Genomic DNA, 24,855 nt, shown 5'->3' on the forward strand with positions numbered 1-24,855 from the left:
ACTTTTTTATCGGAAAGCATAGAACATTTCTTCACAGCCAATTATTTCCAAATTACTATTAAATAAATAAATAGATATAAAATCGTATATATTGATGACAGCGCCTACACACTTGCGCAATCGTCTGTGTCATTACCTTTGTTAGAATATTTTTAGTCCTTCATAGTTCTAGTCTTATATTCTACATATATAGGACGTCGCTGACACTCTATATCATTAAAGTTTAAATGTTTGTAATTTTTGCTTATGGTTTTATTATTTATTCATTTATTTGTTGATTTGCTTGTTTTTCTTACTAATGTTTCGGCGATGAATAGTAAATATAAACGGTCATTATAAACAAAAATTACAGATTTCCATGTTGATTTAGTTGGTAAAATTTGGTTGACATTGAGTAAATTGTAACAAAACATTTTCACGAAAAAGATCAAATAAGACAGTCATAATATTTAACATATACACCTTGCCGTATTTATACACACTGACAATCAAGTTTAGCATTTTGTGTTACGAATACTGCTGTCGTCTGTGTTCGTTATTTTTGTTGATGGACATCTCACATGATAATTCTTTGATTACAGTCGCTTTTATCATCAAATTTTAAAATGTTAAATTTTCCATAATTAACAAAACTACGACCATTTTAAGTCATTTAGAGTGGCATTGTTTGATATCGGTCGGCCATGTTAAATCAATTAATGGCCATTTCAACTAATATTATTCCGAGCAGTCAATATCTATGAAATTCTATATAACATTAGATTATCCGCGTTGCTATTGATTTACACTTTTTTCCGATAATAACAGAAAACTACAAATGCCGAGAATCATGTACTTTTTATGGAGGTGATAATGGTGATCATAACGCTATCAAACAAAATAATATCAGATTCTAGCTCTGGAACCTATACCAGAACAAGGACTGTTGTCTAATTGTTGTGTTTATTTCCAAAGACTGTCAGCTGTATGAAATGTCTTTTATTTGACCTACGTCATTAATGTCCTTAGTGTCATGCGCGGACGTAGGTGTTGAGCGATCGATAGTGTAAATCACAGCTCTTTACAGAATCCTTTTGAGAACTACAGACATTGACAGAACTAAGACAATAACATCTGGAACTGGTGAGTCTCTTTTTCCTTAGTTTCCTTAACCAAAATTGTTTTATTCTCGTTTTTAGTCGTGATATCATGTAATAGTACATAAAGCACAACGTTGTAATAGTAAAAGGTGTTTAAATACAATATTGTTTGTTTCAACACCAATTTTCACATATGGATGGATTTTAGCTGTTTGCTGTATTTACAACTTAACTGCAGAAATTAAATTTTAGGTAGGAATTACTAATCAGATGAAAATATCTTTGGTTGATGAATCACCATGAAAACTGAATTATTCAACGGTTCATAGTTTTCCTTTCCTCGTTTGTCTACCCCGGACTTGACTTTTTATGAGCAACTCGGCGGGTGTTTCTAGAAAAGCAGAGGACGCTAACCCTACCGGTGCACCTACTCTATGCTCCCAGTTTTTAGTGGAGTCCGAGTTGCTCATTTACTTTTGTTACTTTGTATGTATGATTTTAAATACCTTATGTTTTTTGTTGTGTATGTCTGTTTTCCATGTCTGGTCTTTGTCCCTGGATTACATTCTTTCGATTACCGCTATAACCTTGGTTCCCTTGATTACTCTTTGAAGACGATATGAGCAGTAACATAAAAGAAAAAAAAACATTACTTTCAAACAATTGCCGTTTTGTTAACTGGCCTTGTGATACATTTATTAAGATATAGTGTATATAGTCATTAAACTTCTGTATTTCGTAATATGTTTCTGGTATTTATAAAGATCCGACAACTCGGGTATAGAAACAAACACATTTGGAGGAATGTTGAGTTATATTTAAAAGAAAACAAATGCAATCGTCACAGTGTATCATAATATCTTATTGTGAAATATTTTATCCCTATCATTTTAGGGCGATTTCCAATTACATCGCTGCAAAAAGATGATACTAGATTTAGTTATATCTTTTATCTGTACTTATGTTTGGCATTGTATATCATGCGCATTTATGTCACAGTATAAGGAGATAGACCTAAGGTAGGATACATAACACGTTGAATCATTGGTATGTTTGCATCATATTCAATTTCATCAAAGACTATCAAGCTTTCATTTGAATAGACGTTACTTTGATGCTTAGATGAAATTGATGTAAAATCTTTATACAAACGCCCCAATGATTTGTAAGAGTGATGTCCCTTACCCTAGGTCTACCTCCTTAAATAGTACATCAAGTCGTTGAGTAATTCCATGCGATAAACAACTAAAGACTTTGACATCGGAAGCCACCATTCTCCACCCTACAATTGACATGTTGGCTTTTTTTTCAGAATGTTTTCGATTTATGTGACATACCTACATACAGGCAGGTTGCCCCAAATTCAAATTATCTGTTATAAATATGAGACTAGAACTAAACAGAATTTTTCGGTTGATCTGAGTGTAACAATTAATAAATCAATCCTTTTGTCAGAGGTATTCATGTCTGTAAATTCTAAAATATATTTCATATTACATTTCCTACATTCACTGTTTTGTCTTAAAACCTTAAAGTTATAATTATCGCCATTTTGTTTTAAACAACTGGAAGACGTTACAGTGAAATATACAAATTAACTGATAAATGAAGTCACTTTTGATTATATAAAAGTAACGTGAAGAAATATATTTGTACAAATTCAACAAAATTACAGCATACACTATAACTGAATTACGTATGGCATATGTATTGAACTATTCATTTTATGTTCAAGTGTTGGAAAAACAAATTAGATATTTGTGAATCTCTGGTAAATAAAAATATAATTCAAGACTTCATAATAATACTATTTCATTGAAACTTTGCAATAATTATTTCCTAAAAGAAGTGATGTTTTTCCAATTAAGCAAAATATAAAACACCTTTATTAATGATGATAACATCAAACTATATCATACAAATATGAGAAGATTAGTGAAAATCAGTTCAACTCAGCTTGTCATAAAAAAGCAATGCAATGTTCAAAAGTTTTTCTACTATGGTTCTCATAATTACAAATAGAGTTTCAGTGTTACAACATATTGTCCCGGTTTACTTTGGAGATGTCCGTGTTCTTTTTGTCAATCAATCACCGGGAACAAAACTAGTTAGTTGTGATTATTAAATATTTAATTGGTTGTAAAACTCAATTTGTCTACTGCGAAACAACACAAAAATATGATGATCATGCAAATTATAGTATTCATTATGATATATGAACAGTTGTATTTAAAAAAAAACAATTTATATCATCTAAAATGTAACGTTTAAAGACTCGTTTAAGCGTTAACACTACATTGTGCCGACCATTTAATGGGTGCATGTGTATTATGTCTTTTAGTATCTTTTACGTACGGGTTCTTCATGTCTTCAAAGAATTATTTGTGAATGCTACAGCTGTTAGGTCTATCATTACAAGCTATGATCACTACTCAGTACGTAATATTTACTAGAAGTATCTCTTGAGTCTCTTCCAATTTCAATACATAGTTCCTTAGCGGAAATTTCTTAGATAGAGACCACATCGATTCTATTAAATCTACTAATTAAGTTGTTTGAAAGAACGGATATTCTTGGTTATGAAGTATGTATCATGACATTATATGCTCAATGTAGCGCTTACATCTTATCAATAATGAAGATAGTAGAAAGGATATTACGCCTTTGCAACTTTTACAAGGCGTCTTTGGTAAATTAAATTTCGAGTTAAATCATATCCTATCATATATTTTGAATAATTTAATGCGTTCCTATTATATGTTGTTAACATACGTTATTAATTGGTCTATGTTATCGCAAAGCATAGCATATTTCTTCATATCACACCGTAATGTGATTTCAATACTGATATCCCACATCAACGCCTCATTTCATTGATATTTCATTAGTTTTGTCTGTAATAAGAAGTGATTTAATGATATGCCATTAAAGAATGTAGAATTATTTAATCAATGTTACACATGGGAAATTATAAATTTAAATAGTCAATATTTCGTCAATGCAAACGCTTTATATAAATTTATCTTCTTGGTATTCACCATTAATGTTACACAGAGCGATTTGAAAATACCGGAAACGTAATATGATACTGCCTGACAGTGCAAAATAAAAACACTGACGTCTGAAAGTTTTGGAAGGAAATACCATCCTATTTGACTTGCTGTGATATTATAGCTCAAAGCTGTATCTATATATGTACTTTTACAAAACGTATGATCAATGAAGTAAACTGTTATTTGATCACAGAATTCCAACAAATGTAATCTACATAAGATACTATTGCCACCATGAGGTAAAGATTAGTAGTAATAATAGTGCATTATCTGTCAGTCTTAAAGTGTCAAAGTATTTTCCAAAAAGTTGCTAACTCCGAAACAAGTCTGGTAGCAACATAATCTTGTTCCAAACTGTAAACAATCGATCATGGTACAAGTCCACGTAATTACTACAACCTCTGACTGAACGTATGAGTTGTTATTTGATGCACTATAAATCCTGGTTTTACCCCAATGCCTACACAGTGTCAGGACCATTGTTTCGGTGGTTTCCACACTGATATTGCTTTTTGTGTTACGGACTTTCCTTTTGGCTTTTCCTTTTTGACTGTTGCCTGGAGTTAATAAGTTTGCGTAATTTTTTATCCTTTTTCGAGGAATGAAGTGTCTTCGTTAAACTGGGCCACTTTTTGCAAATAAATGAAATGGCAACTATTGCACTCACAGAATAGATGGGATTTGTACAAGACATTTTAGATTAACACGTCTTTTATTTGTATCTTACCTATTACAATGGACATATTGTTGCATAAAGGTCACATAAATAATATTGATTTTGATACAATATAAATACTGTAGATATCTTAAACAAAAATGACTCCATTTCATTTTTTTTTTTTTTTTCATATCTAAAATTTGAGAGATGGCTGTAAACCGTTGTATTAGCATTGTACTATAAATCTTGATTACGCCTCTACAGACTGTATAAAATATTTAATCATTTACACAATTATTGTAAAGGCAAGCTGATAAAAAGGGTCTCTATCACGACACTTGTTACTCACGTAGTTGTATTAATTCAATGTGGATCCTGACAAATTCGAGAGATCTTCTGGAAACCTTCAATTCAAGAGTATTATTAGAATACAATAGCATTAAAACCTAAGTTTTTTCAACACTTTATATTTCTGATCCCCATACTCAGTTAAAATCCCGACTCAAAAACTTTATAAATGAAAAAAAAGACCATACACCTAGATACAAATATGAAGTTCCTGGTAGAGATTCCTCATACTTAATGAAAAACATTTTTCATCTTCCAAATAGACCGAAGAGGATGTTTTCGAAATGCTGGAATTTTTTATCGACAACATATTTGTCCAGTGTTGTGGATGCGTTTTTCAACAAACGGCAGGCATTCCAATGGGAACAAATTGTACTATTCTACTTGCTTACCTATTCCTTTACTCTTATGAGGCTGCTTTTAAAGCCGATATGACCCAAAAGGAGCCAACCCGTTTAGCTAGATCCTTGAACTACACTTAGAGATCGATGGTAAAGGAACATTATTGACCAAACTATACTACAAACGCGATGATTTTTCATTCCGGATTGTCAACTTTTTCTTTCATCTGTGGCAGCATCCCTTCAGCACCTGCGTATGGAGTCTTCATATCACTCATATGTTATGCCAGAGCTTGCCGTAACTACGCTGAATGTTTTACATGCAATATGGTCCATGCTCCAAGTTTTTGTGGAAGCAGAGTTGCTCATTTATTTTTATTTTTTATTTTTTGTTTGTTATTTTGTATTTGTTTTTGTTGTTTATGGAGTACATTCTTTTGATTTCCACTAGAATCTTGGTTCCTTTGTTTATTCTTCCTATGCAGGTACCTTTGCTGTTTTAATAAAGAATTTTTGTATGCGCGTCCTATTTGACCCTGAGATAACTACCAGCAAAATAACCAGGTATGATTTCCTTTAGTACTTGAATGCTTGGGCTTTTTTTCGTTGAGTATTTAAATTCTTCAACTATTGTGTTCAAATGTAGTTTTATCAAATATTGAAATTATCGTCAACTTTTCATGAACATTATGTACATACACATATTTCATACCAGGCCACAAAATTTGGCATTAAGTACTTAACCCAACTGACGCAGATCAGACCAAAAAGTAAATATGTCAAATGGGTTTTGGATATTTTTTTTTTGTTGTTGCTCCAGTATCTGTTGGTTTCTGTATTTGTTTAATGTGTTTTAAGTCTTTTAAGTTTATCAATGTCACGCTAACTTTGCCAAACATTGTACTCTTACGAATGATAAGATAAATAAAAAAAAACAAAAGGAAGTTTAAACCAAACCATACGTTTTTGTTTGCATCAGTTTTCTGGTTATCTGTTTATTTGGTTAAACAAATAAGGACATAATAGCCTCGTTGTCAATTAACATTTATAAACTTTTGTTCCTGCGAAAATTGAAAAAAAAATTCTTATCTGAGAATGAAAAAATAATGTCGATTGTGTCGATTTTTAAATTCAATTGCTCCCAAAATTGTTCAATTTTGTATGTCATACACAAAATACGATCTTTTCCGCACGTAATCCAACGGTTTCCAACTCCTAAAAATAATTGTTTATCCCCGGAAAAGATATTGGATAACCCTACTAGCTCATTGATTTACAATCTGTCCGAACACACACTTGTAGTGTTATAATATTAGTCTTGTCTATATAAACACTACAACACAATTCTAGGGACCAAGTGTGCTTTCTTTCGCCAATATGCTTTGAGCTATTCAAAATATTTGGGCAAAACTTTCACAATATTATAAAGGTGTTGTCAGAATAGAAAATAAAAACAGGGATTTTCAATTTGTTCTAAAAACAGATGTTTATTTAGGAGAATCCCTTCATTTCCTCCTCCGCTTACTAAAGACGCTCTTTTCCCATTAGTACATGACAATTAATATGGGTTTTATGTCTTTCCATCATTCAAGTATACCCAAGGGCAAGACTCCCTTCTTCCCTTTCGTGTTAATGGATTTTTACCGCCTAAATCTATATATGATTTATAATCATACACATCAATGGGAATAGCATGACATGTTAGTCATATATATTGAAATTCCAGAAAATGACAGCGTCATTTGACATTGACAGTTAATTAGTAACCTATGAGTAAATAGACGGATGTGTGGGTCGTTATGTGTGGAGCATAGGTCTATTTGTGTGTTCAATACAAATCTCTTTATATATCATCTACAAGAACACTGAAACCTGTCTAAACCGAACTCTTTTTGGATTTCAAAATGTTTTTAGTTTAGACAGGTGTTATTCACGAAGGTTCGGTTTAAACGTCAAATTAGGACGCTTACCCTACCGGTGCACCTGGTCCATGCTCCCAGTTTTTAGTGGAGTCCGAGTTGCTCATTTGCTTTTGTTACTTTGTATGTATGATTTTAGTTACTTTCTGTTCTTTGTTGTGTATGTCTGTTTTCCATGTCTGGTCTTTGTCCCTGGATTACATTCTTTTGATTATCGCTATAACCTTGGTTCCCTTGATTACTCTTAAGTTAAGCGACTTGCACGAGTGTCTTATATGGACTGTTTTTACTGTATTTATGTTCAAGAGATGAAAAATGCCATTAAAAACTGTAAATCTTGCTGTTTTGAAACATTGTAATATATGTAAAAAAGCAAGAAATTTATAAAAAAAAAAATGTTAGGATAAATATATGAAAAGTTATTTACAAAGGAAGCAAAACTTCCCATGAATGAGGATTATGCGTATTGCTATGTACATGCATGAATCACTATATACACGAATCACGTATATTGCTACGTACAAATATAATACAATTAACACACGAATCACGTGTATTGCTACGTACAGATATAATACAATTAACACACGAATCACGTGTTTTGCTACGTACAAATATAATACAATTAACACACGAATCACGTGTGTTGCTACGTACAAATATAATACAATTAACTCACGAATCACGTGTAATACGATTATCATCTGTTTTTGTTTAAAACGAACTTTGCATCACTTACAGATAATAATCATTTGTTGTTTTGTTTTGTTTTTGTTTTTTGTTTTTGTTTTTTGTTTTTTGTTTATGTTTTGTTTTTTTGTTTTGTTTTGTTTTATTTGTTTTGTTTTGTTTTTTTTTTTTTCGTAAAATCATGTCTATCAATCAATTTATATTTTTTCCATTTCCCTTCAATCATATGATTCAATTGTAGTCAACATCACGCTATTTAGATAAGCAGAGAATGCTTCACGTGCTGGTACATCTAGTCCATGCTCCGAGGATTTTGGTTGAGTCCTTGTTGCTTATTTATTTTTTGTTTCTTTGTACGTATTATTTTGGTTATTTTGTTTTCTTCGTTGTGTGTGTCTCTTTTCGCTGTCTGATCTTTTACTTTGGATTATGTTATTTTGATTTCTGCTCGAATATTGGTGCTCTTGATTAAACATATGAATCTATTGTATATTTATCGTCGTATGTGGTGCATTTGGTTTTTCAAGACAACATGGTTCATTTACCACTTAACCCTGGTTCACCTTTTTCAGTTTGCGACATTACTCATTCGATGTACACATGAAGAATTGAACTTAATATTTAATATTTGGTAACTAGTGTAAGTGGAGAAACAGAAATAAAATAACAAACAATGCCTCGAAACATTGGTTTTTCATATTTAGCATAAGAAAAATCACTTTCCTTTATTTATTGAGAAAATCCTATAAACGCAATGCTATTACAAAAAGACTAAAACCATTTGGTTGCTGCAAGCTATTTCATACCTCCACCATCAATATACGTTTAAAGCAACTTGTATCACATAATTGGATGCAGCACTTCATTTTGAACAGACATTACTGCAGGCTGCACTACCAATATCGATTGACCGCTGCGTATGTCCATTGTCTTGTCTTCATCATTCATGGTCGAACTGAGAAACAAATTTACGAGCTTAGACTGTACTGTGGAACATGCCTTAACCGAACCATTTCTTTGGTCTTGAAAATTGATTTGGTGAAGGATTTACCTAGGTTCTAAATTGAATATAAAGGAAATTAAAATGTCTGGGTCTGGTTTAGACAGGTATTCAGATTATTCCCTGCTCGTTTTCTACACGTTTCACTTAACTAACACATATGGTTTAACACATTAGATATCTATGACATTGTTATATTGATGTATTGTGCTTTGCTGCTACTAATTACTTTCAGATACGTCAACTGAACGTCACTGTGGACAGACGATATGGATATTTCTTATCAGTGAACTAGTTGTTCATATCTATGCTAACCTTCCAATGAGTTTTAAATCTGAAGTGTCTTGTCTATTTACCTAAACCTTTTAAAATTTGAGTCAAGTTTAATCTGTAAGAGGGCAATTTTTTAAGCTTTGATGGCCAGATCGATGACGACCAAAGTTGTTCTAATACTTAGACTTTGGACGACTTTCCATATGTTCAGATACGAAAATATCTTACTCTATATTTAGATATTTTACACATTTAACTATTCGGTCATTGTGCTGGACTAAATCCAAAATTCTGAAAGGTTCGAGTTGATTTAACTTCCTGTCAGATTGAAATCAGGTTCTCAGTGCTTCTTATGTAAAACCTTAAATTTGTCCTCTAATATATTTTTTTATACTTAAAAAAATTATTAAACAACTTTTTTTATTTGAAACTTTATTCCATAGAAATCAGACCATTTAAGAGGCTTATATGGAATAAATAAAAGTTATATGAAGTGCATGGAAAGAAATGTATGCATAAATCTCCAGACATTTTGGTTTTTGTCCACATGGGATATCTACTAACTTTTGCTGAAATATACGTTTTTAGTGTTCTGCGTTCGAGTAAATATGTTGAAGAGTAATCAAGGGAACCAAGGTTATAGCGATGATCGAAAGAATGTAATCCAGGGACGAAGACCAGACATGGAAAACAGACACGCACAACAAAGAACATATAGTAACTAAAATCATACATACAAAGTAACAAAAGTAAATGAGCAAATCGGACTCCACTAAAAACTGGGAGCATGGACCAGGTGCACCGGTAGGGTAAGCGTCCTCTGTTTTTCTAGAAACACCCGCCAAGTTGCTCATAAAAAGTCCAGTCCGGGGTAGACAAACGAGGAAAGGCAAACTATAACCCGTTGAATAAATCAGTTTTCATGGTGCTGATGGATACATCATAACGATCCACGAGTTCATGATGACGGCCATAAAACTTCTGTAGTGATGACTTCAATCTTGTAGCAACATAACCCTGTTCCAGAAGCCTATTTGTTAGAGTTCTAGCGCGATACAAAAAGTCTACGTAGTTTCGGCAAGCTCTGGCATAGCGTATGAGTTGTGATATGAACACTCCATACACAGGAGCCGACGGGATGTTGCCATAGATGAAAGGTAAGTTGACAATTCTGAATGAAAAGTCATCACGTTTGTCGTAAAGTTTGGTCAATAGTTTTCCTTTACCATCGATTTCTAAGTGTAGGTCAAGATATGAGACTGACTTCACAGTATCTGTAGTATCCTTTATCTCAAGTTCTTTTGGGTAGATGCGATGTATCAAATTCCCGAAATTAGGATTGTTTAAAGATAATACGTCATCTATATAGCGGAAACTGAGATTGAAGGATCTAGCCAAACGAAATTCTTTCTTTCTGATCAAATCAGCTATAAAGTCAGCCTCATAAGAGTGAAGAAATAGGTCAGTGAGTAAAGAAGCACAATTTGTTCCCATTGGAATGCCGACCGTTTGTTGAAAAACACGTCCACCACACGGGACAAATATGTTGTCGATTAAAATTCCAGCATTTTGTAAACATCTTCCTCTGTATATTTGGAAGATGATTTGGAATTATTTCTTACAAAGTATGAGGAATCTCTACCAAGAACTATATATTTGTATCTAGGTGTACCATCTTTTTTGGAAAAACAACGATGTATAATGTTTTTAAGTCGGGATTTTAATTGAGTATGGGGAATAGAAGTATACAATGTTGAAAAATCATAGGTTTTAATGCTATTATATTCAGAAAATAGTCTTGAACTGATTGTCTCCAAAAGATCTTTCGAATTTTTCAGGATCCACATTGAATCAATACCACTACGGGAGTGTTGTGGTAGGAAAATGAAGAAAATGCTTGACTTTATTTTAAATTTTAAATACAATATTATAATCAAGTAGTGATGTTGTTAGGATGTGATATTAACGTTTAATAGGAAAGCTAAGAATAATATTCTGCAAACAATCTTTTTTTTTGTTCTTTCATCGTTATGTTCAGACGGTTATATTGGTGATCAGCATCTGTTAAAGCCCTTGGTGCTTTTTTATTGATTTTTGTTAATGTATTTGCATATGGAGTTTGTATTGTGTGTGGAGAGAGATAGCGAAGAAGCTTATAAAGGTTCGTCAAATCATTATATTTACACTTGCCAGGAAAAAATACATTTAGTATAAGTTGAGACGTCATCAATAGACCCTGGTCTGATTGTATTGAGAGGTCATTTCATATCCTTGATATTTAAGGCCTATTAAGGAATGACTGTAATATTTTTTTCAGTCTATGAAGAAATAACCTCAATCACGTGGTGTACACAAAAATGTAACAGTTATTTCTTGTAATTTAATTTAAGTATCAAATTTCAACTAGCATATCATTAAAAATGTTTGGTGACAATTTGGTCTATGAGATTATAAACGAAATATTTCATCCAATCAGAATCAGTGTTACTTCTGAAATTAAATTATTATTTTCAAAAGTGTACCACGGGCATTGAGGCTATTTAAAGAACGAAAAAAATGTAACAGTTATTTCTTATAATTTAATCTAAGTATCAAATTTCAACTAGCATATCATTAAAAATGTTTGGTGACAATTTGGTCTATGAGATTATAAACGAAATGGTTTATCCAATCAGAATCAGTGTTACTTCTGAAATTAAATTATTACCTGATAAGCCAGTCATATCTATCGTAACCAGCTATGGCTTCATGTAAGTTCCATTTGAAGTCAAACGGGACATTTTACTTTCAGTATGAACTTTAATTCAGAATTCGCATTTTAGCTTTTAACGTCTAACTTTATTTATCATCTTGTCTTGAAATGACACAAACATAAAAACGGTAGAAACTTAGGAATGGTCGATCAATGTATAACAAATGGCTAGGAGGCCTTTCATCGATTATTACACTTGAATGAACTTATTCTTTGAAAACAGTTGTTTGGCTTAGACGTTTCTCGGGGTCATAGTATTTTAATATGGAGAAAAAAGATTACAGCCTACAAACAATGATAAACTGGTTCATTAACACGTATTCCATTATGTGGACGAAACAATGTGTTTTAAGTGTAGGTTTTTGTAAGAATCAGGCAAAATGTGAAACAAATCAGACACATGAATGTCAAAAACCCACCGATTTGACCTTATCTGTCCTTGAAATGTTCATTTTCATTTATTATGAAATTTCCCAAAATAATATGGAAAATCTGTTCATTTTACATTGACTCTTGATGGTGTGAATAGTTAAAGAGTAATCACGGGAACCAAGGTTATAGCAGTAATCAAAAGAATGTAATCCAGGGACAAAGACCAGACATGGAAAACAGACATACACAACAAAGAACATAAAGTAACTAAAATTATACATACAAAGTAACAAAAGTAAATGAGCAACTCGGACTCCACTAAAAACTGGGAGCAAGGACCAGGTGCACCGGTAGGGTAGGCGTCCTCTTGAATAAACTTTCCAGATGGAAAGATTATTATACTATGTTTCCCACTGCCTGATTCTTACAGATACTTATCGTCGTGGCGATGCCGGTACAGCAATCATGGACGATAAAACCCGCTCAGTCAGACACTGACACTAAGTGTTTGATAGATATCATTTTTCAATCAATGGTATGGTTTTGATCGGTGTTGCAGCTTGAAAATGTCATCTCCAAAACACCGAAACATGTCTGATCAGTTGCGTTAAGACCATCCTAAATGCTGAAAATTAAAACCGTGCCGAATGTAGTATATTTCACATTGAACAAAAAACCATTAACTTCATTGACTTATGTACACTTTATTCGAAAGAGATTTATTTACATAATGATCATGCACAGAAGTATACTTTTGATAAAAAGAAAGTATACGGTACTTGTATGTTGATATAGCCAATCAATCCCAAATCATATGTATTAAATTCTTTGAATGCGTATTTAAAATTGTGGACAAAAAAGCTAAGACACGATATATTTAAGCACTTCAAAAACGAATATATTAAAGTCTCTTATTGCATATTTTTTTAGTGTATAGCACTATTTTGTGCAGGTAACTAAACGATGATCAAGTTTTACATATTGTCAATAAGTAAGAAATCAAAGTAAAGACGTAATGAATGTATTGGCTGCTCACAAAATTATTGTTTTCACTAGATTATTTGATTTTGTGTTAATTAAGCCAAATATTTGCACTGGGCTTAAGCAGTTTGTGCACTGATGAGCATTTACCAAACAAAGACGCTCCAAAAATATTTTGTATACGCCTTTGTCTAAAATGTTAGATCCGATAAAATAATCTGCCTTACGATATACTTTGTCATCTTTGGTTATATCTGTATTCACAAGGAGTCAATTGACAAAATTAAAAAACAAAGTATATAATTTGTACTAAATGATGATGAGAAAAGAAAGAAAACCTATGAGTAGTATCACTGAAAATTAGAAGTAAAGACCATAAGTGTCGGCAGAGTAAGCGCTATCCGCTTTAAAAAGAAATTACTGCTGAGTTATTTACGATATGTGCGTTGATTTGTACGAGTTTTTATTGTAATTTTCAGAATAAAATTCCTCCTTGGTACAAAACTTGAACTGCTTTATTTAGGTTTAGAACCAACTTCCCTGAAAATGTTGGAACGCTTTAAAATGAAAAATCATTAAAGTTAAACCTTCATTCAATCATCTTTATCTATTTCTGAATGTCAGATCTAAAGGTATCTACAATTTCAAAAGAATTGCTGAAGTCTTACATCAATTCTAAGAACAAATAAGGCATTTAAAGTCAATCTTGTTATAACAAACGTTAATTTGAGATACATTTCGTTCTAAGAGTAATCAAGGGAACCAAGGTTATAGCGGTAATCAAAAGACTGTAATCCAGGGACAAAGACCAGACATGGAAAACAGACACACACAACAAAGTAACTAAAATCATACATACAAAGTAACAAAAGTAAATGCGCAACTCGGACTCCACTTAAAACTGGGAGCATGGACCAGGTGCACCGGTAGGGTAAGCGTCCTCTGCTTTTCTAGCAACACCCGCCGAGTTGTTCATAAAAAGTTCGGGGTAGACAAACGAGGGAAGGAAAACTATGACCCGTTGAATAAATCAGTTTTCATGGTACCGATGGATACACCATAACGATTCACGAGTTCATGATAACGATCATAAAACTTTTGTAGTGATGACTTCAATCTTGTAGCAACAATCTTGTTATAACAAACGTTAATTTGAGATACATCTCGTTCTAAATGTAACGAACATTTGTGGTTTGCTGATTCAGTAAGTTTATTTTATGTCGTGTGTATCATATTTAGCTGGGATTATTGAAATATTATAATGGAACGTGTTTTTAGTAATGTCGATCCTCATCTTAAATGAAAACAATCTCTGAACATGAATGAAAAATTTAATTGAAAGATGTAAGTAATGATTGCAATATTGCTGTTATTTTGTTTTACATGAGTGATCTTTTATACTTGAAATAATTTGACGTATGTCGACTCATCCGTTTTATACATGACCATTAAACCTGACTCCTTGCTTTAAAAATTACGCTTGTTACTGACCATCGGATGAAAAAGGAGGAGACAACATTAAAATTTCCTTTTGGTGAAAGAGTAATTAAGGAAACCCAGATTCTAGCGAAAACCAAAAGAATATAATCCAGGGATGAAGACCAGACATGGAAAACAGACACGCAAAAAAAAAGATCATAAACTAACCAGAATAATGCATATCAAGTAACAAAAGTAAATGAGTAACTCTGACTCCACTAAAAACCTGGGTTCTTGGGCCTGGTGCACCGGTAGGGTAAGCGTCCTCTGCTGTTTATTCTTGATTAAAAAACCTAAAATTGAGATAATATCACTTTATTTTCTGTATGATTGAGGTTTTCTTGTAAAAATTATTTAAGTACTTCCAATAAAAGGCAGCAGAAATGAAAACGTTTGTGAATTTCAACAATTTAAGGCACAGTTTACAACATTTGAAACAAAACTATGCAATCTTTCAATTTATAGAAAACCCATGTGCATATATATGATTTTCTGCTGGACTGCTGCGTAATTTCTGAATATCAGTACATTGCTTTCCAAGGATATATTTACCTTGTAAAAATTCGACATTTTTATTGATAACTTGAAGTTTGCCATTCAGAATTTTACAACAATCTTTTGTCAATATCAATTTTCAAAAACAAATGTACGATTTGGCTTTCATTTGTACATTTTTTTCTTGAGGTCTTTGCTCACTCAAATGATACAATATATAAAGGAGTGAAAGATGAAACAGTCAATTTCCCAGCTCTTTACAATTATAGACCTAGGAGTACAAAGTCGAGCAAATAATTACAAGATAAAATTCCATTACGGTTGCAAAGTTCATTATAAAAGTGATGTTTCAATATCGATTTCAAGTAATGGAAAAGTACGTTTCACCCACACCACTTTCCCCTGCAACAAATCATATCTGATTTTACATAAAATAGTTGCAATTTTCATCCGTGTTTCCGTTGGCATTTTGATTTTTGTAAATGATCATCTGTTGATACCCGTAACTACCAAGGATGCATTTACATATGAAGTTTCCCGATTTTTTTTAAGGTTTAAGGCTTAACAAACAAAGTCTTGTTTTAGATAATATCGTTTTATCATTAAACCCAAACTTACAATGTATTCCTCATAGCTGGCTAGTTCTAATTTTACCATACCTCATTAACTGAATTTCATTTGCTATCCTACACAAAAAAGTTGATATATAGATAGGATATATGATTTTCATATGTTTATGACCAACATGAAAATCATATGACATTTCATAAATTTAGGACCAACACGAAAATTATATGAAATTTCATAAGTTTAGGAATAACGAAAAAATGTAAGTGAATAAAATTATTTTGTAATTATTTAGTTTTCCATGGGACTTCAGGAATGCAAAGAGAACGGCTTATGTATGATTTTGCAATTTAGGTGTTCATGTGTTTTAACACGATAACATATGTTGTGATTTCCCTGTGTAATTCTGAACATACTGTTCAGCTCAATACAAAATATACAATACCTGCATGTATTCATTAAAATAACACGCACTTTATGAAATTTGAAAAAAGTAATTCAATGTTTTATTGTTCAGGTGCATTACCACTCAAAACTTAAATCTAACCACTATCAATTCGAAAATAATGACCATTCTTCAATCTTATTGACTACGGCACGAAAGTTTTTCTTTGTCGAATTGCATGAATTTTCACAATTGCAATATATGTAGTTACTAGCTATACACCCACTCATTTTATATTGTCTAATTAACACTTATTTCTTTGAAGTTTTTAACTTCATGAATCAAAGTTGCCAGAAATACTTCTTTGTTTACAAGACAAACGTTCAAATTAATTAAATGTAATCAGATAATGTATTCTAGTCACGTAACATGTCTTTGGAGACTTGCTGTTTCTAAGGATCAAAGCTATTAATCTTATAAATGAAAGTTGTTTTTTTTCTGAAATGTTAATTCCTGTAGTCTTAGCTGTTTCTTAGAGATCTTTAGAAGGGATGGGTAAACAGATAACAGCTTTGAAGGCTTAGCCGTTTTTGGTTTCTAGTTGTTTGAAACTAGATGAAATAAATTGATTTTTTTGGGTTTTTTTTTATTTTTCTTTATTTTTCTTTTTTTTTTTTTTGTTTCTTTGTTTTTTTTTCTGTTTGTTTGTTTGTTTGTTTTTAAGGGAGAATCTTATCAAAGTCATTATATATACTTTGCAAATAAACTATGGTCTAGATTCCGCTGTATAAGTTTATTGGTTTCCGTGACATTTTTTATGTTTTCTTTTGCAAATTGTTGTTTTCAAAATCATGTTGGAATTTAAAAGTAATTGTGGTGTCTGTTTTCAAAATTTACGTTTGAATTTGTTTTCTTTTGTATGATTTGTTGTTTCTAACAGTGAATCATCTTGTGTACTAAGTGATGAAAATATGTTTTGGTACGTTGTATATTTGCTTTGCTTGCATTGAATGCATGATGAAAGAAATGTTAACTCTAGTTTAGTAATCACAATAAATACCATAATAACCTTTTATATTTATTGCACCGTCAAATAATGACGTATGAATACATGAAGTGCTGTTTCGCACTCTTAATTATAAAATTCATCACCGAAGCTTGTCGTAAATGTTATTTAAGTGTATGACAGATCTCTTAAATGGTTTTTTTTTCTATTTTTATTGGTTTTAGGCTACCTCTGTGTGATTCTGGTTTGCATTGTTTAAACTGCGATTAATACTATTTTGTTTTGTCTTTAGGCCTTAACTGTAAATGCATTTGTCTTTCTGTATTTGCAGAATAGTAATTGAATATTTTCAGACCCCTTCGCGCCTATATGATAACACTGGTTTTGTTAATGTTTATGATATGAAAATGGATATTGTAAGTAATTTTTTACTAAAATAAAATATTGATAATATATCAAAAATGAAATACCAAAAACGTTTATAATACAAAAGACAAGTTTATTTTAAGATTATATTTAAGGTATACTTTGCTTTTCAGAAATAACCATTATAATTAACAACATCTTACACTATTTATAATACATACAAGATTATTATTCGACGTGAAATCTTCCAAAAATTACACAAAATAAATAATATAAAGGCTTATATGAACTTGACAAGAATTGTTTTAGGTTAAAGGATTGATTTGACTGGTAATTGCTTCGTATTTCTTTCAACATACAAAGAACTGATAATTATAAAACAAACTTTTAAGAATTACAAAAAAATCAATTATACAAAGGCTTATATGAACTTTACAAAAAAAATGCTCTAGGTTGAAGAATTGATTTTCGAATTTCTGGCAATATACACAGACCTGATTACTATAAAACATATATTTTCAATTATGTTCATGCATTAACTATGACAATTGAAATAGCCGATACTGACAGTAATTGTAGGTGTCTTTTAAGTTAATATAAATTTATTGAAGTGATAGATAATTGGATTAAGGAGTTATATATCTTAAACCCCCCCTCCCACTATGGAATATCTATTTAATATAATTCGTGAAATGGAGTGATACCTGTTTCTGTACATCTCTACAAAACATAAATACGTCAACTGTCTGACAAAAATATTCTTCCTCTTTTTCCACATTTAACATTCAATGAGTAGTACGACGGTTCTCATTCATTAATCTACCTCCTTAAGTTTTACCCTTCAAGCACTACACTTATCTCATCCCATCGCTACAGGTGCTCAATTGCTATGGCAACATGCCACTTACTTAAAAAGCCAATATTTAATTTTGTCATGTAACAAAAATATGTTAAGCCTCTGATAGACAATATCATGTCAATAGTCACATCCATGGGGATCAAGTTCTATTTTTGCTTACAAACCTTTACAATTTTCTGATGGTGTTAAGTTAATGATATTACTTACAACAGGATTTCATAGATTTATTTGGGTTTTTTTCATATATATGAATATAAAGTTTATTCGTTGATTGTCAATCTTGAATATAGATGCTTAAACGTAACACATGATGCAAAAGATTACCATTATACTCTACTGTAAAGTATAATACCGACTGAGTAATGACCAAAACAAATCCTTTAAGTAAATGGATCCAGGTTTCAAAATCAAGGAAACATGTGCTTGTTTTCAAAGAACCTCTTTAAAATTATTCTGACTACAGGAAGTCCTCAACGTTGATGTGCTCAAACCGTTTCTAATAGCGACCGGGTGAATGCAATATAGATTACAAGAAAGAAGTTGGCCTCTTGAACAAATTCCTTTATACTGTTCATCAATCAATTTTAAAGCAGTTTCAATAATTTATTGACTTGGATTAACCTAAAAGAGGACAGCGAAAACTGATCAATACCTGTGCCATTTTATGTAAAAAGTCATACTGGCGTATTTTAGCGTCGTAACGCCCCTCTTCCTTTCTTATTCTATCAAGATGGATTCGAATAACGTGGTTTTCTGGTTGACGGGACCTTGGTCCCTACTACTCTACATCACAGTGATGCACTATGTGAGTGATAATGATAATAAACATGTCATATTCCATATATATTGAAGGATTTACCTCTTAGCTATTAGACCTGTCTGTATCATTTCCCGCAAAGAACTCTTTTTCTTGTAGTTTTTTTTTTTTTTTTCCTTTTTCATTTATGTTGGGGTCGCGAGATGATTAAGTCATTTAGCTTTCTATAATATGAAAGAGTAATCAGAGGAATCAAGGTTATAGCGGTAATCAAAAGAATGTAATCCAGGGATAAAGACCAGACATGGAAAAAAAGACATACACAACAAAGAACATAAAGTAACTAAAATCATACATACACAGTAACAAAAGCAGATAAGCAACTTGGACTCCACTAAAAACTGGGAGCAAGGACCAGGTGCACCGGTAGGGTAAGCGTCCTTTGCTTATACCGTAAATATGACAAATGAAATATTACAATGTTGAGTTAACTATTGAATAATATTTAACATTGATTTTGGAAGTAACAAAAGTGGTAACATCAAATCTTCAAACGGGGTAAAACAGTGTTGTGTGCGATACGGAGAAAGTTAATCATTTTCAAATAAAGCTTATAGACAAAAGGATTAATACATTCAAATCCTTTTTGCTTTACTCTATTTAATTGATCTTTGAGATTTGGCGTTTTGGTATCGTTCTGAAATTCTAAAATCGAATATATTCCATATTGAATGAAACGGGAAATGGAAAGCCAACGCAATAACCTATGTCTGGAAGCATTTCATCGTTAATTTTGGTTTTGAATAATGCGTTTGTGTCCGTTCTCTATTGTCATTTTAACGTAGGCGGTCGATGTTCATTTGCAATTCAGAAAGATAGCGAGCCTCAGTTTAAATGAAACTATTAAATTATCATGTATTCAATAATAGTTGACTTTTACATGTATTATTTAGAAAGAAGTTTTAGACACGCAAATTCAATGTTTATATTTTCCGACATATAAAATGCATTAATGCGTTTGAAAGGCTAAAGGTTTATTGCACACAAATAATCTAATTATCTGGTTGGGAAATTAAATTTTGATAACTTTCATTACTCAATTTGAAGCTTATCAATTTTCATTAGAGTTTTAAATATAGCCCTTATTACTAGCTTAGAATATGTTTTCTGTCAAATGAACACAATTTGATGAACAATTAGTACAGTGTTTCTATCACTGAGCACCGTTGTTGTTCTCGTTGATTCAAGAAAATTTTCAGTTCACGAATAAATCTCTTTTTTTAAACTGATATTTGTGTGTGTGTTTTTTTTTTTGTTTTTTTTTAGTTTTTTTTTTTTATTCTCTTTTTTCATATTCATATGAAAATAAATCCTGTATTTTATCCACAGTGACTGCTGTTACCTTTGGTCCTATCTTTCAATTAACTTAAAAGCGATAAGGAAATTGCTTAATCAATATGTCCGGCTTTTATATCTAATCTGGCATTGGATTTTCAAAAGTGACATTTCTTTTTCTCCCAAGGATTCACAGCAACAATATTAATACAAATAATTAACATCATTTCGTATGATATAGAACGTTCATTAACTCTCTGGCCAAATAACTTGTAAAACTAATAAATGCGGAACTGTAAAACAATAGCTCATCTATGTATGTAGATATACCAACTTGTGCACAATCAATTTCCCTATTCTGATACTGAATTACGGTACATAATCGAAAATTTCGAGGAAACGCAATCCTTACCCTATTTTCAACACTTGATATTGTGCATAAATATATTATCCACATTATTAAAGAATCTTGAAGTACTTCATACAAACAATAGACGATGTTTTACTAAATACATTATTGACTGTATTGTTTTATGTATCATTTTATCAGATGCATAGCCATTAGCAGGAACAATATAAGTGCCTGAAATAGGCGTTGATGAACCAAGTATATAACATTTAAAATCTCAGTTCAATACATATTACGTAATGTTATTTTGCAAACATTGATATGGAATTTAATGAAAAGTAGATAACCTTTGCTGAAAATTTTCATCGCTAAGCCATAATTTCATTTCGCAAAGTAGTAGTGGAAAATGAAATCGTTTCAAGACTTTTTTTAATGATATTATGTTGTTTTCGAGATTCGTGGTTCTAATGGGTTTAAAATATAACAGGTTTATTTTATGTTTTATCGTTTATAGAAATTGTCTGTGAAATGGCAGTGACTTCTTCTGCAATTTCTTTTTCAATTTGATTTCGTAAATGGAAAACCTAAAGCCTATAAAAATCACAGAGATTTTATTTTCTATACTTTCAATGATTATTGTATTTGTCACTACGATGATCTTTTTGTATTTAAGGTTTAAAGGTTTTCGCATTTCTACAAAGATATGTGTAACTTAAAATAATTCTTAGTCAATACAAATGTTAGTTTTTTTTGGTTGTGCATTCATAGCAACTTTTATCCGTTGTCTTGGGTAGAAAAGTGTTGCTGGTCGACTAAAGAAATATATATCATGATTAATAAAAGTGCATTTTGTCATGACTGTAGGCATCGACGAAAATTAAAATGTTATCATAACCAATACTATTGTTTCTTTAATTCCATGTGCATTGTCAAATTTTCATTATTCTTTTTATTATTTCTATCTCCATTCGTTTAGAACTATAAAGCCTGTATTATAAAGATCGATTATGTCTCGTTTCTAATATTTGATCCGTAGGTAATTGCAACAAGTAATAAAATGTTCTGTTACGCAATGAAATAAACGACAGTATTGTACTCTTAGTTGAACTTCCATAACCAATGTTGAAATAGAAAAATACAAATTAAACGCTTCTCTAGGGAACATAAGTAGCTTTATCGTCAAACCGTTTTGCACCTTGGTTCAGGAGCTTATAAATATCATCATAATTACAGCATTTTCGTATTCTGTTGTTATTGTATATGCTGTTAAAAACAAACTAGTCTCGGAAAACATTCGTTAGTTTTGATGCTAATATACAAATAGAATCATAGCTTTTTCCAAGATAGGATTGCCAGAAAAAACAACATTATGATGGCGCCCGACGAAAATTACGTTATCATTCTGACCCATAATTCCTCCGAATGCCGGACTATTCGGCCCAAAACATTTTTAGATAACGACAATTTAGGGAGTGTATGAGGACATGCCTGCAACCGTATATCAGGGCGATTTAACCCGTATTGGAAGGTGATTGGAATAATATAATAAAGCTGACAAAATAAAAGTTAATATGAATTTATATTTTTCTGGAGCATTTAAAGTTTCAACTATCTCGTATTATTGTTATTACCAATTTTAATATGGTGTAGTCGTGCTTAATGAGTAGGGTTTTTTAGTAGCATTACAATCAAATACTTAAGACGTTTGATATTCAAACATAAACGACAAAGAATCTAAAAGTAAAGATTGATGTGATGGAACAAAATATATTCCAAGATTCTTGGTCGCGACATAAACTGTTTCAAACACATGAACTTTCCTGTTTTTATTTTAGACTAGTCATTAACCGATTAACATTCTGATTGTTGATGATGTTGCGGTCTAATTTTCGATGATGTCAAATATTATTTTATTTCACTAAAGACAAGGACCTAATTTTGAGTTTAATATGAGTTATATTTACTCACCTCTGAAAACTTTTTAGTCGATATAAACACGAGTTAATACTTCTCTTCTCAAACAGAAAAATCCATACTTGTTTCAAGGCGAAAACTTATAAATTCACTAATTTAGTTTTATAAATCATGCCTCTTGAAGCTGGTTTCCCACTAATTGTGAGTTCATTAAGAAGTATTATTCAACCAATTATTTGCTTGATTCAATTTCAAAGCTAAAGACGGTTAAGAACTAATTTCCGTTATTTCATCGAGTGCAATTATGGAACTCAGATTAGACATTTTAACACTGCGTAAAAAGGAAGACTTATAAGAGTCTTTAAAGTGCTGAAGTAAGTGCTATTATTCTACACATAGAAATCTCCTGCAGTAATACATAGCTATTTTATAACTTTAACTTTTCACTATTGCTGAGGACTAATGTAGATGGCACATACTCACAATATGTAAGTTTCATGAGAATGGGTCCTCGTCTACCATTCAAATGCATGGAGATTTGTCATTAACATAACATTGGGTTCAGTATTAAAAGAAAAAATAGAAGATTTTGAATTGTGATGCTGAGTTTCGATTTCCCGGAAGTAAACAATAAAATACAGATCGGTCTTTGGATTTCTGTACGTTCTACATCAGAAATAATTTAGTTAATTTGTAAGGGAAATTTGAAAATACATTCTGAGTCATCGTTTATTTTTCATACAGGAAAAAAACCTGCTCTCACTGACATTATAATGTTTTTCGCATAACATAGGTACAAAACAAAACACCTGGTATAAGACGTGATGCTTTTATCACATGATCTGCATGGTTTCTAGAAGGGAAGTCTTAAACTAACAACATTTTTATACTTTAATATTGTTCAATAGAAAAGAGTTTTGAATTATTAAATGAATTTTCTAATATTGAGTGCTTCAAAGCTCTTTAGACCATAATTATGATAAAAAGTTGATAAACACATGACCAATATTTCGCGCAAATCATAGGCTGTGTCTATAAAAACAAATATGAATAATCGAAATAAATTACGGAAATTCCATTGTATCATCGTTTTACCATGGGCTGGCCATTTATGTCGTTATTAATCCCCTCAGTACTGCTTGGGGTAAAACAATGCGACATAAATGGCCAGCCCGCAGTAAAACAATGATAAAATTGTGTTTCCGTGATTTATTTCTTAAATACTCATTACTTGAGAAAATCCCAATCATGCCAGTAGAGCTGGTGATAGGAGTGGAGTTTATACACGGCGTAATAAAAGAGAAAACGGTCAGTGAGTCTGTTTTTGAACATTGACCAACTGTTTATTAATTTTATTCACATTATGTGTACGTCAAAATGCCAATAGTAACATTTTGTGTTCAAAGTTCATAATGAAGGACGTTAAATGAAATAGATTTCATGATGTCCGTGAAATAAAAACTCTTTTTTTATTCCCTGCATTTCAACAAAGGTTACATGGTAACATCAATATATTTCAGGTGAAATCTTAAATAGAAAAGGTACAGTTGTCTACTTTATTACAAAGTTATCTTTTTATTCAGATAAGAAATAGATATTCTCGAAATATGTGTATATTGTACGAGTTGAAATGTGGTTTTTTATCTATTGTTTCATATAAAAAGCACGATTCAATTCGATAGATTACTTGAGTCTTTTGCGAAAAATCAATTTCGTTACATTTTGCTGTAGTGTAAATAAAATTTTATGTTTAAACAATTCTAGCTAACAATTCGTTTTTATTATTACATTTTATTCTAAAACCATGTATGCATCAAATAATTTGTTGGTAACTATTAACCAAGGTTGATTTGTTTTATTTTGTAAATTAAAGAGTA

The 24,855-nt window shown here is 31.5% G+C and overlaps 1 protein-coding gene across 1 annotated transcript in view; it reads left to right on the plus strand.

Moving 5' to 3' along the window:
* Nucleotides 1–983: 983 nt before the first annotated feature.
* The window catches only part of LOC148614017 (uncharacterized), a 32,683-nt gene continuing 8,811 nt past the window's right edge, over nt 984–24,855 (plus strand). Inside the window, exon 1 of the mRNA XM_088587759.1 lies at nt 984–1,122. The gene's annotated coding sequence lies outside the window, so the exon portion shown is untranslated. The remainder of the gene's footprint in view (nt 1,123–24,855) is intronic.

This window comes from Perna viridis, chromosome 6, assembly GCF_037379345.1.
Source record: "Perna viridis isolate PV_CMFRI_1.1 ecotype Kerala chromosome 6, ASM3737934v1, whole genome shotgun sequence".
Classification (NCBI taxonomy): Eukaryota; Metazoa; Mollusca; class Bivalvia; order Mytilida; family Mytilidae; genus Perna; species Perna viridis.